Source organism: Leucoraja erinacea, chromosome 7 (assembly GCF_028641065.1).
Source record: "Leucoraja erinacea ecotype New England chromosome 7, Leri_hhj_1, whole genome shotgun sequence".
In the NCBI taxonomy this organism is placed as follows: domain Eukaryota; kingdom Metazoa; phylum Chordata; class Chondrichthyes; order Rajiformes; family Rajidae; genus Leucoraja; species Leucoraja erinaceus.
Genome location: NC_073383.1, coordinates 27,129,191 through 27,147,295, shown reverse-complemented (window position 1 = coordinate 27,147,295; position 18,105 = coordinate 27,129,191). Strand labels below are relative to the sequence as shown.

The 18,105-nt window shown below is 44.4% G+C and overlaps 1 protein-coding gene across 9 annotated transcripts in view; it reads right to left on the bottom strand.

Moving 5' to 3' along the window:
- LOC129698790 (myosin light chain kinase, smooth muscle-like) overlaps positions 1-18,105 on the bottom strand; it is a 258,392-nt gene that overhangs the window by 150,341 nt on the left and 89,946 nt on the right. The gene's annotated exons all lie outside the window — the stretch shown is intronic.

Sequence of the window (18,105 nt, the reverse complement as noted above, 5' to 3'; positions counted from 1 at the left end):
TCACCTGTGGGCAATGAGCCACAAAGAGAAATCAGTTGCCAACTAAGAGAAATCACAAGGAACTGCAGATGTTGGTTGACAAAAAAAAAGACAGAAAGTGCTAGAGCACCTCAGCATGTCAGGCAGCATCTCTATAGAACATGGATAGGTGACGTCTAAGGTCAGGTCAACCTCTTCAGGCTGATTGTAATCGGGGAGGAGAAAGCTGGAAAAGACAGAAGGGGGCCGGTAAAGACTGGCAAGCGATAGATGGTGTAGATTAAGGGGTGATCGCTGGTCGGCGTTTACTCGGTGGGCTGAAGGGCAGGTTTCCACAATGTAACTCCAAAGTCTAAAGTAAAGTCGAAAGTGTAAACTAACAGATCAGCTGATCCAAATCTGTCAGTAGGTTTGGGTTCTCTGTTTACCCGCACAAGCAAAAAGCCATGAATTTGTTTGCTTTGAAAACATAAAGGCAAACATTTACATTGTCAACTACCGGCATTTTCCAGGTAAAAATCCAGGCCATTGTTATTGGTGTGTTTTAGCAGAATATTTACAGCATTGTTCTGGTTTATCTTGTACAGGGAGGTTAGTAATTTTCAATATGCATTCCCTAATCTACAATTTTCTGCTTAATATCTTTAATGGGAAGAGGGGCTGTGCATAAAGGCAGGAGGCTCCAGTTACAGTGCAGGTTTGAACATCAGAAACAACTATGCAAAAACAGTGCAGACCCATTCTAAACAACACCAAACAGGTAACAATGCATTGAGTTTCCTTCTATTAATGCACAAAGGAGTTCGGAGACCAGCCATATATTCCTCTGCAGCAAAACGTACTAATACTGAGTTATGGTTAAGATGTTACAAATCCAAAGGATTTAACTGAATTCCAAATCATAATTTTTATTGGGTCTGAACAAGGGTCCCGACCTGAAACGTCACGTATCTCTGTTCTCCAGAGATGTTGCCTCACCCGCTGAGTTACTCCAGCACTTTGTGTCCTTTCGTTTTATTGGATTTTTTGTGGCCATCAATTATTCTTTGATGCCTATAAATTTACAAACACTTATAAATTCGTAAGTTACAGGAGCAGAATTAGGCCATTCGACGTATCGTCTAATCCGCCAGTCACTCATGGCTGATCTATCAACCCCATTCTCCTGCCTTCTTCCCATAACCCCTGACACCCTTACTAATCAAGAATCTATCAATCTCCACCTCAAAAATATCCATTGACTTGGCCTCTAGAGCCATCTGTGACAATAAATTCCACAGATTCACCACCCTCTGACTAAAGAAATTCCTCCTCATTTCCTTTCTAAAGGTACGTCCATTTATTCTGAGGCGATACCCTCTGGTCCTAGATTCTCCCTCTAGTGGAAACATCCTCTCCACATCCACTCTATCCAGGCACTAATTGGCAACCAGACCTGTTTCAGAGCACCGGGATCTATTCAGATGAATGAAAATGACACTACACCCTTAATAGAGTCATGGAGTCATACAGCACGGAAACAGGCTCTTCGACCCAACTCGTTCATTCCAACCAAATGCCCCTTCTTGGCTAGTCCCATTTGCCTGTGTTTGACCCAAATCCCTCTAAACCTTTCCTATCTATGTCCCTGTCCTGGTGTCTTTTAAATGCTCTTATAGTGCCTGCCTCAACTACCTCTTCTGGCAACTCATTCCATATACCCAACATCCTCCAAGTGAAAAAGTTACTGCTCAAGTTCATGTTAAATCTATCCCTTCTCACCTTAAACACATATCCCTTTGTTCTTGATTGCACGACTTTGGGTAAAAGACTCTATTCATTCACTTTGATTCATGATTCTGTATACCTCTTCACCCCTCAGTATTCTGCGCGCCAAGGAGTAAAGTCCTAGCCTGCTCAAGCTCTCCTTACAGCTCAGTCCCTCAAGTCCTGGCAACATCCTTGTAAATCTTCTATGCAATACTTTCCAGTTTAATGGCATCCTTCCAATAGCAAAACTGAACATAATACTCCAAACGTGGCTTCATGCACGTCTGATACAAATATAACATTACCTCCGAACTTCTATACTCAATACTCTGACTGATGATGGCCAATGTACTGAAAGCCTTCTTGACCACCCTATCTGCCTGTGACACCACTTTCAGGGAGCTATATACCTGTAATCCAACATCCCGCTAATCTACAAAGCTCTTCAGGGCCCATTACTCACTGTGAAGGTCCAGCCCTGGTTTGTCTTCCCAAAATGCTATACCGCACACATCTGCATTAAACCAAATTAACCATTCATCTATTTACTTGCCCAGCCGATCAAGAACTTGCTGTAATGTTTGATAACCATCTTCTCTATCCACGATACACCCACTTTAGTGTCATTCCATCAATACAACGCAAAGAACCAAGCAAATTAGAGGTCACATTTCTTAATTCAATGTGCCGACATTCTGTCAAAACAAACCTTTATAGGACAATCAAAAGATTCTCAAATTACAAACACTCTTAACATATAAAGAAAAGATCAGTTAACTTTACCAATGACCAACCCACACTTTTGTAAATGTTAATGGAATTTTTTTATGGATGAAAGGAAGTAAAAATTGGGTAATTTAATGATAAACCTCAGCCATGAAGAAAATACAAACGCACATCTGAGAAACTGTTTTATAGAGTTTCAGGATTTACTGCCGTGCTTTACATGTTGAAATATATCTCTTTCTGTGTATATCAGAGCACTTAACTTTCTATTCATCCTTATAAAGATGACAAGTGTGTCTAATCAAAACTCAGACAATATTATTCATGAAAAGACCATTAGAATTTACTCAAATGGTAGCACAGCGGTAGAGTTGCTGCCCTACAACGCTAGGGACCCGGATTCGATCCTGACTACGGTTGCTGTCTGTATGTTCTCCCCATGACCGTGTGGGTTTTTCTCCGCCGACAATTGTAAATTGTCCCTAGTGTGTAGGATAGTGCTAGTGTACGAGGTGATGGCTGGTCGGCATGGGCTCGGTGGGCCGAAGGGCCTGTTTCCACGCTGTATCTCTAAACTAAACTAAACGAAGAACTGGTTTAGATATCAATGGTCATTATTAAATGTTATTGTCACTAAATTAATATTACATATTACAATTTTATAAAAGCTTAATCCATTCTTTCCAGTTCATTATAATAAAAAACAGACAAAAAGTAAAGCGACCCTTATGTTTGTTTGTATGGGGCTACCTGTAACCCCACATTTTTATTAAGACAACTAAAGTGTAGCACAGGGGTAGAGCTGCTGCCTTACAGCGCCAGAGACCCGGGTTCGATCAAGACTACGGGTGCTGTCTGTGCGGAGTTTGTATGTTGTCCCTGTGACCATGTGGGTTTTTATTTCCGGGTGCTCCGGTTTCCTCCCACATTCCAAAGACGTGCAGGGTTGTAGGTTAATTGACATGTAAAATTGTCCCTAGTGTGTAGGATAGTGAGGGGTGGAGATGGGGGAAGGAGTTAAATGGAAACAGGGACTGCAGGGATGGTGGATGAGTGTACAAAGGAGGAGAAAGGAGATGGGTGACTAGTGGTGGAGTGGGAGTTGGTGGGAGAAATGTGTGCCCATTGGGGTGCAGCTGGGGTGTGGGTATTATTTGGATTTGTAGAATTCAATGATCATACCATCGGGTAGTTGGCTTATGCAAGCGGAATATGAGATGCTGTTCCTCCGGTTTGTATGTGGCCTCACACTGGCAATGGAGGAGGCCCAGGATAGCATAGTCAGTATGGGAATGGGAAGGGGGGTTAAAACAGTTAACAACCAGGAGATCCAACAGGCCTTGGTGGCCCGAACACAAGTGATCTATCTGATCTATGCTTGGACTTGCTGACGTAAAGGAGGCCTCAAATTTTCTTCAACAAAAACAGGAAGCATTGAAGTAATCAGCAATTCAAACAACAATAATGGAGTTATTGTTATTCCCGTTATCATGGCACTATACACTGTGGATCGCTCGAGTGTAATCATGTACAGTCTTTGCGCTGACTGGTTTGCATGCAACAACAACTTTTCACTGTACATTGGTACATATGACAATAAAGTAAACAAAAATAGAATTAAGAAAATCTAAATAATAGTTCTATTTCTTTGCCACAATAGCACCTGGAGAAAGTTTCACCATTATCAGCTTTAATTTTAGATTTTCAACATCCGAAGCATATCGCAGAAACACAGAACTTCAGATGTTGATTTACAAAAAAAGATACAAAGTGCTGGAGTAACTCAGTGGGTCAGGCAACATCTCTGGAGAACATAGATAATGATTCTGAAGCAGGGTCCTGACACAAAATGTCGCCTGTCCATGTTCTCCAGAGATGCTTCAGCATTTTGTGTCTTCTTTTAATAGAAACATAGAAACAAAGAAATTAGGTGCAGGAGTAGGCCTTTCGGCCCTTCGAGCCTGCACCGCCATTCAATATGATCATGGCTGATCATCCAACTCAGTATCCCGTACCTGCCTTCTCTCCATACCCTCTGATCCCCTTAGCCACAAGGGCCACATCTAACTCCCTCTTAAATATAGCCAATGAACTGGACTCGACTACCCTCTGCGGCAGAGAGTTCCAGAGATTCACCACTCTGTGTGTGAAAAAAGTTCTTCTCATCTCGGTTTTAAAGGATTTCCCCCTTATCCTTAAGCTGTGACCCCTTGTCCTGGACTTCCCCAACATCGGGAGCAATCTTCCTGCATCTAGCCTGTCCAACCCCTTAAGAATGTTGTAAGTTTCTATAAGATCCCCTCTCAATCTCCTAAATTCTAGAGAGTATAAACCAAGTCTATCCAGTCTTTCTTAATAAGACAGTCCTGACATCCCAGGAATCAGTCTGGTGAACCTTCTCTGCACTCCCTCTATGGCAATAATGTCCTTCCTCAAATTTGGAGACCAAAACTGTACACAATACTCCAGGTGTGGTCTCACCAAGACCCTGTACAACTGCAGTAGAACCTCCCTGCTCCTATACTCAAATCCTTTTGCTATGAAAGCTAACATACCATTCGCTTTCTTCACTGCCTGCTGCACCTGCATGCCTACTTTCAATGACTGGTGTACAATGACACCCAGGTCTCGCTGCATCTCCCCTTTTCCTAGTCGGCCACCATTTAGATAATAGTCTGCTTTCCTGTTTTTGCCACCAAAATGGATAACCTCACATTTATCCACATTATACAGCATCTGCCAAACATTTGCCCACTCACCCAGCCTATCCAAGTCACCTTGCAGTCTCCTAGCATCCTCCTCACAGCTAACACTGCCCCCCAGCTTAGTGTCATCCGCAAACTCGGAGATATTGCCTTCAATTCCCTCATCCAGATCATTAATATATATTGTAAATAGCTGGGGTCCCAGCACTGAGCCTTGCGGTACCCCACTAGTCACTGCCTGCCATTTGTCCAAAACATATTGTTTGTGTGAAACGTATCTGTCCTGAACTCATCATCCTCTAGATCATCACAGGTCAGAGTATAACTTTAATAATTTAAAGGGTGGCACAGAGGTACAGCTGGTAGAGCTGCTGCCTCACCTTGCCAGAGACCCCGGTTCAATCCTGACCTCGGGTTCTGTCCGTGGGGTGTTCACACAATCTCTTCTGTGACCACATTGGTTTCCTCCAAGTGATCCGGTTTCTTCCCAAATCCCAAAGACATTTAGGATCATTGTCCTCTGTAGTGTGTAGGATGGGAGTGGATGAGAAAGTGGGATAAGCTATGAACTAGTGTGAATGGGTGATCGATGGTCAGCGTGGACTTGATAGGCCACAAGCCCTGTTTCCATGCTGCACCCTTTCAATCAATTCAATCAAAACAATCTTTCTTACTGGTCTTTTTTATACCAAAGTGAAGAGAACTATTCTTTAAGATGTATTAATGTTATAACAATGCCCCCCACATTGTAAAGTGACATTTTTCTTCATGGACTCGAAGCAAACACTTTGTCAGAAGGAAGAAAAAGAGAGCAAATCTAAAAAAGCTGTACAAAGAAAATATTGTAGATGGAAGGATCCATAGAATTTTACTAATTCGAAAATTCAAACCACATTTACAGGAACAGAAGTATTATTTTATTCTTTAGTGCATATCTCGGCTAAATTCAATAACTCCCAATGAAAGAGGCTGAGATCAGAAGCTGGAATTATCCGTAAGATGTTAGGTGGAATGTGGATGCCATGCCAACTACAGCGTTCACAGCCGAATGCAATGACTGCAATGTCTAGCCAGCACTCAGTGTGCTGCTGATAGAGTCATACAGCCTAGTGGAAACAGGCCCTATGCCCCAACCTGACCACACCGACCAACATGCCCCATCTACAATAGTCCCACCTGCCTGTGTTTGGCCCATATCTCTCTGAACCTGTCCTATCCATGTACCTGTCTAAATGTTCTTAAAAGTTTAGATAGTACCTGCCTTAACTACCTCCTCTGGCAGCTCATTTCATACAGCCGCCCCCCCCCCCCCCCACTTTTCTGGGTAGACATGTTTCAATGTCTCTGGCTTTGGACGAGGCGCTGCTGTGCTCTGAGCAACCTGGTTGTGGGTGTTGGAGAGCCGGGGCGGAGGGAGGGATAGAAGCAAAAGCAGCGGCGGGAGCAGATGATGCGGACGGGGAGCCTGGTCTGGCGAATGTTTCGCTGCAGCTCGGGCCATGGAGCAGTCTCAGTGCAAGAGTCCCTAACCATTAGAGGCGTTGGAAGCGTTGCACCGCTGCCGTGAGCATCTCTGCGCCGAATTCGCCCTGGTGACCGGCATGGACCAGGCTGCGGCTCGGTGCATCCTGGAGGACAACCAATGGCTGCTGGAAGTAGGTACCAAATACTGGATAGAAGCGGTGGAAGATAATGACCTTCAGATCGGGGTGGTTGGAGAAAGCATCCTGCTTGCCTGCTAGATTTTCACTTACTGTAACTGCAGGAAAAATGTTCCCGATGTTGGGGAAGTCCAGAACCAGGATTCACAGTTTAAGAATAAGGGGTAGGCCATTTAAGACTGAGATGAGGACAAACTTTCTTCACCCAGAGAGTCGTGAATCTGTGGCGTTCTCTGCTACAGAAGGCAGTGGAGGCAAATTAACTGGATGTTTTCAAGAGAGAGTCATATTTAGCTCTTGGGGCCAGCAAAATCAGGGGATATGGGGAAAAATAGGAAAGGGATACTGGTATTAGATAAACAGCCATGATCATATTGAATGGCAGTGCTGGCTCGAAGGGCCAAATGGCCAATTCCTGCACCTATTTTCTATGTTTCTATGCTTGAGCATATGGCAATAAAACTCAACAACTTGATTTTACTTCGGAGTCACGTGAGTGACTACGTGAAGAAGGGCCGTCCGTCTGCGTGCGCGTCATTACGTCTGAAAGCAACGCGCACAACGGACGGGAGCGGCACTGCGACCTCCCAGCCGTTGGGATTTTAAAAAGGCGGCAGGTAAGAAAAGTTGAACCACTTACCCTGCACTTTCTGTTTGGGCTGAAGAAGTAATTTTTCTTTCATAGCCCCAAAAATGTCAAAGAGAAGGTCCGCGGGGAAACCAGCTGCCGAAGGCCGCAGCATTCCCGGTAGCGGACGACGCTCATTCTCGCCGACATTGCCGCCGGCGTTAGAACTGGCAGGAGCAGACTTGGTGCAGGAGATCAGCACCGTGGTGGTCCCGGCGGGACGTAAAGCCACTCATAAGTCTGCCAGACCCGTAGACTAGGATGAGTCCGGGGAAGAGGGATACCCTCCCTCATCGGGAAGCGTCTGAGGACGACTCTTCCACATGGAGCAGCTTGTGGAGAAGCTGCTCCACAATGATAAACTCCGGAGAAAGGAGCATTATCAGCACGAGTCCCATTTACAGACCGTGCCAGCAGCCTCATACTCTGGGCAGCAATATGTCTTCCCCATGGAAGGGGGAAGTACATACGGGGATTACCCGGACTCAGAGTTTGGAAGCACAGGGGGGGGGGACACTCCCAGGGGGGACTGGAGGAAGTACCCCTACAATCAACTAAAGTTGCGATCTCCACAGCACTGGGAGCACCCTTGGATGAAGACCTAGCAAGTAACATCAACTACTTGGCGTCTCATCAACTCAAGGATCTTGTCATGGAAGAAACCCTAAACAGGTACCCCCCACCATCAAACTGTGCTTCCCTCAAGGTACAAGCGGTGAACCGCATAATTTGGGGACAAATAGGTCCCATAATCAGGAACCAGGAACTGAAGTTCCAAAAAGTGTTAAACCTGCTGGGGTCAGGAATCACTTTGTTTGCAGGAGGTGTGGAAGGAGGCATCCTCACTGAGCGGGAGCAGGATACCATGGCACTGCTATGTAATGCCCGTTTCGAAATAAACTGTATACGGAAAGAGGCTATGAAACCGGCTATAAATTCGAAGTTCGCAGCACTTTGCAAAGCTAGCGACACCCAGCCCACAAACTACCTGTTTGGAGAAGACCTGTCTAGACAGGTCTTTCTTCTTATCGAGTCCACACAAAGGATTAGAAGTTGTTCAGCCAGAGCTGAACACACCTCTCGGCATCTGCATACAATGGTGTCTGTCTTGTCGCTCTTGTGCTTCTTGTGCGTGGTGGTGGAAAGTTTGGTGGAAACAGGGCCACGACGTGAACGCTCTTTCCTTGACCCCTCTAGACAGGTGCGGGACCTGGATGATGAGGCAAAAACCGTGCGCCTCATAACAAGAGGTCAGCCCACACCCAGGGGCCCATCCACGAGATTCCACCCCTACAGCTCTCGGCGTTTTACACCTAGAGAGCCAGGCACCGGAGGAAGATTCACCCCTGAGACAAGGTCTTTTTTAGGGGCAGGCCCCAGCAGGCCGACAGCGAGGATGAGGAGAGAGCAACCACCAGCTCTGCTCCCCAAACCTCGTGGACGAAAGCCAGCACCACGACGCCAGTAACAACAGAGGTAAGTCAAACCAGTTCCTCCAGGAACATACCAAACGAACCTCACTTACAGGTGGGGGGAAGGTTGAAATATTTCTTAAAAGAATGGTGTTGGGTTACTAAGGATCCATTCGTACTGCACAGTATAGGATTCAAAATTGAGTTCAATTTAAATTTATCACCTCCACCAACACATTCTAATACTCGCGCATATGTCTTTTCCCAAAAAGAAACAATGGATATACAAAAATAAATTGAAACGCTATCTGACAATAATGTCATTGAGAGGTCATACACAGAACCTCACCAATTTATATCCAATATTTTTCCAAAAGAGAAAAAAGATGGAGGGATCCGTATTATTTTGGATCTTACGGAACTAAATACATATGTGCAATACAAACACTTTAAAATGGACAATTTTGGAACAGCAACTCAGTTGGTTTCCAAAAATGGCTATATGGCATGCATTGACCTAAAAGATGCATACTATTTGGTGTCTATTCACAAAGAGTATAGGAGATATTTGAAGTTTACCTGGAATTGGCAATACAAGACTCTGCCAAATGGGTTGACATCAGCCCCTAGACTGTTTACCAAATTACTTAAACTAATTCTGGGGCTGCTAAGATCTCAAAATCACACAGTCATGGCATATTTGGATGACATTTTCATCTTTGGAGTTACCAAAGAACAGTCAAGGCAACCAAAACCCTGTTTGAAAAACTTGGGTTCCTAATCCATCCAGTAAAATCAAAATTAACTCCTACCAAGGTAATTGATTATCTAGGATTTACTATCAACACAGTAACCATGTTGGTGACTTTTCCAAAAGGCAAACAAAAAGACTTGAGGAAAGCCTGCAATGATCTGATAGAAAAACACAAACCAACTGTCAGACAAACAGCAAGTGCTATTGGCAAATTGGCAGCTGCCTTTCCTGCAGTACGCTACCGACCTTTGCATTACCAGCATTCACAGCATTCAAGGAACAAGCATTGAAATTGCATGCGGGTCAGTTTGGCAAATCAATGCGGTTACCAGTTGAAGCCATTATTGAACTACAATGGTGGATGGCAAACATAAGACTCAGCTCAAGGGAAATCTTAATTGAGAGTCCATCAGTGTTTCTCCAAACCGACGCAAGCGGGTTAGGATGGGGAGACACTAACACAGCCAGGAGCTGTGGAGGCAGATGGAATGAGCCAGAGTCAACTATACTCCAACAATATGGAATCAATTACCTAGAATTGTTGGGGGGCACAATATGGACTCAAGTCTCTCTGTAACAACATGCAACATGTGCATGTTCAAATTCAGATTGATAACACTACTGCGGTAGCATATATCAATCACATGGGTGGTGTAAAATCTGTATCCTGTGACAGATTATCTAACCTTATTTGGCACTGGTGCATCGAGAGGGATATTTGGGTCACGGCATAGAATGGATGTTGAATCGTACGGTATTCAATGAAATAACTATACGATTTGGCACTCCAGATTTGGATCTGTTTGCATCTAGATTAAACCATCAATTACCCAGATATGTGTCCTGGGAGCAAGACCCAGGAGCAGAGTCAGTGGATGCCTTTTCCCTAAACTGGGGAGGAATGTATATTTATGCATTCCCACCATTCTGTCTCATAAACCGATGCTTGACTAAAATCAAGCAAGACAAAGCCACAGGCATTTTAGTAGTACCAGATTGGCCTACACAAGCCTGGTTCCCAAAAATACTGGGGATCATCGTCCAGCCATTAATGGTTGTACCTAAGAGGAGAGATCTCCTAGTAAACCCAGTTTCAGGGAGCAGCCATCCACTTTCTGACCGGATTGATTTGTTGGTTTGCAGATTCTGAGGAGGCCATTACAAGACATTGGATTATCCGAACGAACTGTGGATGTCATCACAAAGGCATTGAGGGACAGTACCAAAAAACAGCACGCCACTCATATTAAGAAGTGGGAAGCTTTCTGCCATGCAAACGATATAGCATACAACACAGTTCGGATAACGGATGTCAGTAACACTGACTGAAAGAGCTGCATACTGCCATTAGCAAACAACAGACTCACAACCCCGAGGCAGCCTTCATTGTTGCGGGTGACTTCAATCACTCCAACCTGAAGACTGTACTCCCCAAATTCCACCAACATGTATCCTTCCCCACTAGAGTAGACAAGACACTGGACAAAGTCTACACCAACATGGCTGAAGCTTACAAAGCCATCCCCCTCCCCCACCTTGGTCAGTCTGATCACGTCTCATTGTTCCTGCTCCCTAAGTACTCCCCACTCATCAGACGGGTTAAACCAACTGTAAGGACAGTTAAAGTCTGGTCAGAGGAAGCGGACTTCACACTTCAGCAGTGTTTTGGAAACACTGACTGGAAGGCGTTTGCAGCCCAGGCCACCCTTGACTCTCACACGGACATTGATTCCTATACATCCTCTGTTCTGGACTTTATAAACTCCACCATCAATAGTGTCACCTCCCTCAAACAGGTGACCATATACCCGAATCAGAAGCCATGGATGAACAGCGAGGTCAGGCTACTGCTGAAAGCACGGGACACCGCTTTCAGGTCAGGCGATGCTCGAGCCTACAGTTCATCCAGGGCTAACCTGAAGAGGGGCATCAGGAAGGCCAAGCACTGCCATAAGCTCAGGATTGAGGAGCACTTCAACAACAACTCCGACCCCCGACGCATGTGGCAAGGCATCCAGGCCATCACGGACTACAGACCCTCCAACATCACCCCCACATCCAGCGACGCCTCCTTCCTTGAGGAGCTTAACCACTTCTATGGCCGCTTCGACAGGGACAATCTAGAGACAGCCATCAAGGCTGTGCTACCTGCCGATCACCAACCCCTCACACTCACCCCCTACGACGTGTACGTGGCACTGAGTAGGACTAATGCACGTAAGGCTGCTGGCCCTGACGGCATCCCCGGGCGCGTGCTCAGTGCCTGTGCTGCGCAGCTGACAGACGTCTGGACTAACATCTTCAACCTGTCACTTGCCCAAGCAGTTGTCCCCACTTGCCTTAAAGCCACCTCCATCGTGCCAGTGCCAAAACACTCCACTGCGGCAAGCCTCAACGACTTCCGCCCAGTTGCACTTACCCCCATCATCACCAAGTGCTTCGAGAGGCTGGTCCTGGCACACCTCAAAAGCTGCCTACCCCCACACTGGATCCCTATCAGTTTGCCTACCGCAAGAACAGGAGTACGGAGGATGCCATCTCAACGGCTCTTCACTCCGCCCTCTCCCACCTTGACAACAGAGACACTTATGTAAGAATGCTGTTCATCGATTACAGCTCAGCATTCAACACCATTATTCCATCAAAACTGATCACCAAACTCGGTAACCTGGGCATCGACCCCTCCCTCTGCAACTGGATACTGGACTTTCTAACCAACAGACCCCAGTCTGTGAGGTTAGACAAGCACACCTCTTCAACCCTCACCCTGAACACCGGCGTTCCTCAGGGCTGTGTGCTGAGCCCCCTCCTCTACTCCCTCTTCACCTATGACTGCACACCTGTACATGGTACTAACACCATCATCAAGTATGCAGATGATACAACGGTGATTGGCCTCATCAGCAACAACGATGAGCTGGCCTACAGGGAGGAGGTCCAGCACTTAGCAGCATGGTGCGCTGACAACAACCTGGCCCTTAACTCCAAGAAGACCAAGGAGCTCATTGTAGACTTCAGGAAGTCCAGAGGTGGCACGCACACCCCCATCCACATTAACGGGACGGAGGTGGAACGTGTTTCTAGCTTCAGGTTCCTGGGAGTCAACATCTCCGATGACCTCTCTTGGACCCACAATACCTCTACTCTGATCAAGAAAGCTCATCAGCGTCTCTTCTTCCTGAGGAGACTGAAGAAGGTCCATCTGTCTCCTCAGATCCTGGTGAACTTCTACCGCTGCACCATCGAGAGCATCCTTACCAACTGCATCACAGTATGGTATGGCAACTGCTCTGTCTCCGACCGGAAGGCACTGCAGAGGGTGGTGAAAATTGCCCAACGCATCACCGGTTCCACGCTCTCCTCCATTGAGTCTGTCCAAAGCAAGCGCTGTCTGCGGAGGGCGCTCAGCATCGCCAAGGACTGCTCTCACCCCAACCATGGACTGTTTACCCTCCTACCATCCGGGAGGCGCTACAGGTCTCTCCGTTGCCGAACCAGCAGGTCGAGGAACAGCTTCTTTCCGGCGGCTGTCACTCTACTAAACAACGTACCTCGGTGACTGCCAATCACCCCCCCCCCCCCCCCCCCCCCCCCCCCCCCCGGACACTTATTATTTATTTTTTATTCAAATCGTTTGCTATGTCGCTCTTCAAGGGAGATGCTAAATGCATTTCGTTGTCTCTGTACTGTACACTGACAATGACAATTAAAATTGAATCTGAATCTGAATCTGAATCTTTGGAGTTCCTATCAACCCTGTACTATGACTATAAATTAAGTTATAGCGTAATCAACAGTGCCAGATGTGCACTATCCTCCTATTTGATACTGGAGGCAGGGCACGGGCGATAAAATCCAGGTGATTTACAAATTCAGATCCCCATCTTTGGGTCCCTATGGGGCCGGTACATAAAAATTCATGGCACGGGGGATCCTTTACAATTCGGACCCCACAAGGCCTATTAAATTCATGAAGGGAATTTACAATTCGATACCCCCAAGGCCTAGGTACACGGACACATGGGATGTGAACATGGTACTGACCTTACTTCGTCAGTGGGGACAGCCAACGACCTTATCTTTGTCTAAACTAACATTGAAAGTGGTTATGCTGATGGCGCTAATAACAGCCCAAAGAGTCCAGACACTACAAAAACTATGACTGGACTACATGACCAGCAACACGAATAATATAACATTCATTGTTAAGGACCTGATCAAACAGAGCAGGCCAGGAATGCCAGGGATGAAGATCCAGTTCCTGGCATATCCAGAGGACCTACGATTGTGCTTGGTAACACATTTACACCACTACCTGAGAGTCACGGAAAACCTCAGAGGCTCAGAACAATCGGTCCTCATCAGCCACAAGAAACCACACCGAAAGGTGGCGACACAAACTATCTCCAGATGGTTAAAGGAGGTAATGGTGGTAGCGGGAATAAATACTCATATCTTTAAATCTCACTCCACCAGGGCTGCATCTACGTCAGCAGCAAGAACGATGGACGTGCCCCTTGATGACATCCTAGCAGCTGCAGGATGGGTGAACGAAAGAACGTTCCAGCGGTTTTATAATAAACCCATAATCGGACCAGGGGTATTTGCTCGTGCCATCTTAAGTTCTGTTACCTAGCTTTCCCACAGGTTTGGAGGGGAAGCAAATAAAACATTTATTTTTTTCTTTATTTTAAAGAATCAGTGTCGTTACTAACTACGTTATATCTGAATGCTTTAACAATAATCTCATCCATGATCAATCCATTCAGTGTGTGACGCCTGGATTCGTAGCCGGCGTAAAATCACAGAGCTTTGAAATCTTCACGTAGTCACTCACGTGACTCCGAAGTAAAATAGTAAGATTAAATGAGAACTTACCAGTTTGAAGTTTGATCTTGATTTTATGAGGAGTTACGATGAGCGATTACGTGCCCACCGCTCCCACCCTCATATTATCAAGGTCACATGGAAGTTATAGTTTTTTTCACAATCTTACTATTCTCAGGTGTTCTTAGTTATCTGTGATTTAACACCGCTGCTTTGAAGATTGACGCGCACGCAGACGGACAGCCCTTCTTCACGTAATCGCTCATCGTAACTCCTCATAAAATCAAGATCAAACTTCAAACTGGTAAGTTCTCGTTTAATCTTACTATTTTGAAGAATTCATGCATGGTGGAGGTATAATGTAGTCATAGAGTGATACAGTGTGAAAACAGACCTTTCAGCCCCACTTGCCCACATCCGCCAACATGTCTCAGCTACACTACCTGCTTTTGGTCCATACCTCCAAACCTGTCCTATCCATGGATCTGTCTAACTGTTTCTTAAGTGTTGGGATAGTTCCTGCCTTAACTACCTCCACTGGCAGCTTGTTCCACCCTTTGCGTGGAAAAAGTTACCCCTCAGATTCCTATGAAATCTTTTCCCCTTTACCTTTAATTTGTCCTCTGGTCCTCGATTCACCTACTCTGGGCAAAAGACTCAGTGCATGTATATGTATATTTCTAATGCATTTTAGATTTCTTGAAAGTCTTACTTTAAAAAAAGTTATGTTTTCACAAACATAAACCCCCTTTATTAATGTCATGGTTTGATGATTCTAAATTCAAATCAAAATGAAATATACGTCAAAAGGAGAACGCATACTTTCAAAATACTCTGGTTTTTCCCCCCGAGCAAAACAAAATTTGTATGACTTTGCAAAATCAGGAAATGTTATGATTATTTCTTGCCCCTTTTTCCAACTACAACCAAAAAAAACCCACTTGAAATTATAACACATTTTAAAGTTTTTTTTGTCTAATTTTCTGTACCGTGGAAGGCACAACCAAGGGGGGGGAATGGGGGATATATCCCCCCACATTTTGAGGTGGAGGAAGGCCTGTATCATTATCCTCCAGTTTTTGGAGGACGAGCAATAACAGAAATAATAATCACCTGCTCCTATCTCTCATGTAGGCCCTACATTATCTTAAAAATACTTCAATCAAAAAACATTGAAATCATACTTCTACAATGCACTAAAACATGATTTTAATACATCAAATTTCAAAAAGTCCCTACCGCCCTCCCACAGCCTCCCCCACTCGGTTGCCCCACTCTCTTGCTGGGTACCCCCAAGGCCAGTGATCAGTGATCGCTCAGCCCCCCCCCACTTTCAAAAACGCTCCACGGCCCCTGCCCTTTGTGTGAAAAAGTTACCTCTCAGGTTCCTATTAAATCTTTCCACCCTCACCTTAAACCTATGTCCTCTGGTTCTCAATTCCCCAACTCTGGGCAAGAGACTGTGCATTTATCCGATCTATTCCTTTCATGATTTTGTACACTTCTATAAAATCACCTCTCATCGTCCTGCGTTCCAAGGAATAGTCCTAGCCTGCTCAATCTCTTCCTCTTACTCAGGTTCTCGAGTCCTGGTAATATGGGGAAGAGAGGAAAAACTTGGAACTTCTAGTTCTGGACAAAATGTCATCTTACATGCTCTGGAGACAAAGTAAGTCCCAGCACCAGATCATATGATTTGATGCACGGCAGTCACAATTATGAATGAATGAATACGTTTATTGGCCAAGTATATTCACATACATGGAATTTGCCTTGGTGCTCTGCTCGCAAGAATGACATAAAACATTAAACATTAATAATAAAACATTATCGATTAAACATGTGAATTACATAAAATACCAGAGCTAAAGGAGGCTACAGATTTTTGGTTATTAAGTAGAGCTACTCGTGAAAAAAGTTGTTTTTATGTGTGGCTGTGGCAGCTTTGACAGTCCGGAGTCGTCTTCCAGAGGGAAGTGATTCAACAGGTTTCAAAATTATAAACACGTCATTGAATCAACAAATCAGTGCTGTATTTTCATCTGCTACTTTGAATAAAATGTAGTTTTTCTCCCTGGTTATAAAATAATCAGATTAGCAAAATCCATAATAATGTTTTTTTTTAAATTCACCGTAACAATATCCTTTCTACCAAATAAGAATATTCCTGTTGGATTTGTCAGTCAATCAGAATTTGCACTACTGCTTTTAGAGAATTTTCAATACTATTTGCAATAACAAAATTCTAAGTATCACATTACGGAATTTTGCTTGAGGCAATATTGTAATTTGTGGGCATTAAAATTTTAATCACCCACAGTCATGTCACGATACATTTAATCCTCTTCCATTGCCTGACTTAGACCATTATATCCCAGCTAAATCCAGTGTAATGTTATGCAGTATATTGCCTGTCCTATATAATGTGAAACATGCTGCTTTTTATTGAACTATTTTTGCAATTCTGTTTAAATTAGCAGAGATGTTCCCCGATATGCATTTGTAATGACCTGAATTGATGGGCAATAACGTACTAAATACATGTGCGCCCTATAAAGCAATTATCTGAAGCTTTCTCCGAAACCATTTTGTATTTTCTAAGACAGCATGTAAGTTGCTGTTAGATAAAGTGCATACAGGTCACATGCTGGAAAGCTGAACTGCTAAGTCTTTCATTGTTAACTGCTGTAAATATCTGTGGTAATTGGAAAAGCCAAGTGTCTACATGCCCACAGTTAGAGAAGCCAACATTACAGAACACAAACAATGTTGGGACAGATAAGCCAGAAAGTAATATGGTGCGATCTCCATAATATTTACAGCAATTATCCTATTCAGTCGTAGTAATATGTAGATTAATAAAAACATGTTGGATATCTACTTACTCAGGCATTCCATACCTAAATAATGAACCAAAGTGATAGGAAGTGTGAAGAAACCTAATTATCAAAAAGTTTAATTAATTGTGGGAAGTGCTGAATGCTTATAGTATTCAGGTTTAGTTTAGTTTAGTTTATTATTGTCACGTGTACCGCGGTATAGTGGAAAGCTTTTTGTTGCGTGCAAACCAGTCAGCGGAAAGACTGCACATAATTATAATTGAGCTGTCTACACATGATAAAAGCTTTTCTTTGAGTACTAACCAATCAAAGAAAAGATTATACATGAATACAATCTAGCCATCCACATTGCACAGATCAAGGATAAAGAGTACAACATTTAATGCAAGATTCAGCTTGTCCAGTTTGCTGTGTTTTATACTGACTTCTATACTTTAATGTGACCAGCATCAACAATTCAGGTTCTCGCCTTGATTTTTCCAAAAGCTTGCTTTTTGCGTGGGACAGACATCAACAACATTTTTGAAAATTGCTAAAGTTTAGTAAATAAGAACACACTGCATTCATCTGAGTGTATCTCTTAGAAGATAGAACAGTACAACACAGGAACAGGCCTTATGGCCCACAATGTCTGTGTGGAACATGATGCCCAAGTAAGCTGTTCTTCTTTGCTTGCACATGATACATATCCCAAGTAACCTACAAAATTGCATGTCATTAGGATGTGGGAGGAAACTGGAGCACATGGAGGAAACCCACGCGGTCACAGGGAGAACGTGCAAACTCCACACAGACGATCGAACCCGGGTCTCTGGCGCTGTAAG